Here is a 2,482-nt window from a genome sequence, read left to right as displayed (position 1 = left end):
ATCAAATATTGTGCTGATATATTGAAATCGAAAGGAACGAACGAATTTGTATCTTTTAACTTCAAACTTCCAACTTAAAAGTTAAAACTAACAAACTCAAATAAATAAAACCTTATATAAACTAATCAAACCTTAATCAAGTACTAGGAGAGTACTTAAATTAAAATTAAAGATAGATCGACTTGGCACTCTCGGTTAATTATCTTTAACGAATCAGGATTATATTTATCAAATTCAAGCTTATGTTTTCAATTAATCAAGTGTTGGTTTGCTCGATCAATTGACCACCAAAATCCGTTACGTTATTCTTATTTTTTAAGGTATAAATACGGGTTATTTTACGGCGTTACATACTTTGTGTGTACGCATGCATGATTTAAAAGTAGAGGGCCCACTTGTGTACCCAAAAAACAGAATGAGTGAACGTGGAGTCATGCCTATGATATGATGATTTAAGGTTTTGCTGTTCTTCGATGATCACAAACAGTTGTAGGCAATTAATAAAGCCACTTAACCGGTTGCTTCAATCCTTAATAAACCCTAATCTATGGGCAAGCAAAGGATTTCAAAACACAACTTCATCCTTTGCTTCACCTACGTACCTTCATAAAATCATTGTAAGTTTTCTTTCTTTATTATTTATTTATACCAATTTTACTTAATTTGTTCATCCTTGTTATCAAGCTCTATCCTGCTAAGTTTTGTTGTTGTTTTAATTGTTCATGTTCTTGCTTTATAATCAAGTTAACATTTTATATTTATTAAAACCACAGAGTTGTAGAGATAAAGGAAAATTTGCAGAAAGAGTTTGCTAGGGTTTTACGGTATCGAATTCTGTTTATTTTTTTCTTTCAAAAGAATCTTGTTGTGTAAAACCAAGGTTGAATGGGAGATCATTTTGTGTTGCTGGTTACTGAATCCTCTCATGCGGCTGGCATTGAGCGTAAAAGTATATCGAATTTAGCGAACGAAGAACTTGTTACTGATGTCTGTATTCATAGGATGGATCTCGGTTTCGAGTCGTTAAAGAAGTTTGTAGAATGCAGGATCTGCCATGATGAAGATGAAGACTCAAATATGGAGACACCATGCGCTTGTTGTGGCAGCTTAAAGGTTATGGACTCTAGTTTTTGATTAATCTTATTTCATGAAATTAATTGCAAAATTAATATTTAACTCACTTTGTTTAATTAATTCAATATGTTTTCAGTACGCCCATCGCAAATGTGTTCAAAGGTGGTGCAACGAAAAGGGAAACACCATATGTGAGATTTGCCTCCAGGTTTGTCCTCAACTAAAGGTGTAAATGAGCGGAGCTAGTAGCTCACAAGCAGTTTGGCTCGTTTGCACCCCTGCCCTCAACAAACACACATATTAGTTATTAATTATTAAACCGTTTATATTGTTATATTCTGTTATATGATTAACATTCTCTATTCTATGTTATTTTTGTTTTTCTTCGAATTTCAGCCATTCAAGCCCGGATATACATCACCGCCTCCGTTGATCCATTGTGATGGCATTCCAATGAATTTCAGGTGTCTTTTTGAGCTTAACTATCTTTATTTATATATTCATACTTCATTTCATTATGTAATTTAGGGGTAACTGGGAGATTTCTAGACGGGATCTATACAGTTTGCGGTTTTCAGCAATGGATTCTGTTGGTCATGATGAACCCGATTTTGATGAGTATATCACTCTAAGCTCCAAAAGCTTGATTTGTTGCCGTGTAATTGCTATAGTTGTATGTAAATCTCTATATTAGTTTCATATGCTAAAACACTAAAATCCTATAAAATGAAGGTTTTTCTTATGTACAAATTAATTGCAGTTTATGACTCTTCTCGTGTTGCGACATACTCTACCAATCATCATCAATGGAACACAAAGATACACTGTTACCATGTTCACGGTAACCTGAAACATGAAACATTGCTCGGGCACTTGTTTCTTAAATTTTATACTTATTTCGTTTTGTTATTATTGTTTTTGATGTAGTTTGTAGTGTTAAGAAGCCTTGGTGTTCTACTGTCGATATACATCATGGTTAGAGCTTTTGGTTCGGTTCAACCGCGCCAGCAAGCACAGGTAACAATTTAAATCGAAGTGTGTAGATTTGATTTCTAATTTTGGTTCTTAATTTGATATCTGATTTGGTAGGATCATGATCCTTCAGACGAAGAGAGCAATCTCGCAGAAGAGACTCGTTTACATATTGTTCATGTCCATTGATTTCTTCGTGTTTGAAGGATCATAGAGCATTGTAAAGTTGTTTTACGTTTTCAAATGTTGATTGTTAATCATTAAGGGTGGTGATTTAATAAAAGGAGAAAATTCATGTGCATTTTAGTCTTAACATGAGAATGTAGGAAATAATAGCAATTTATAAAAAAATGAGAACGTAAGACACAATATCAACTAAAATACCAATCTACATAAACAATTATTTGTAATAACAAAGAAAAAAATCTAAAAATTA

General features: G+C 33.0%; 1 long non-coding RNA gene across 1 annotated transcript; it reads left to right on the top strand.

Moving 5' to 3' along the window:
* Positions 1-575: 575 nt before the first annotated feature.
* Positions 576-1,729, top strand: LOC143556000 (uncharacterized). Its single transcript, XR_013139302.1, has 4 exons — positions 576-617; positions 774-1,282; positions 1,471-1,538; positions 1,624-1,729. It is a non-coding gene; the product is annotated as an uncharacterized LOC143556000 (long non-coding RNA).
* The last annotated feature ends 753 nt before the right edge of the window (positions 1,730-2,482 follow it).

Source organism: Bidens hawaiensis, unplaced genomic scaffold (genome assembly GCF_021521415.1).
Source record: "Bidens hawaiensis isolate Kalapana, Puna unplaced genomic scaffold, B.hawaiensis_p1.1 tig00018424_1, whole genome shotgun sequence".
In the NCBI taxonomy this organism is placed as follows: Eukaryota; Viridiplantae; Streptophyta; class Magnoliopsida; order Asterales; family Asteraceae; genus Bidens; species Bidens hawaiensis.
This window is presented reverse-complemented; position numbering and strand designations above follow the sequence as displayed.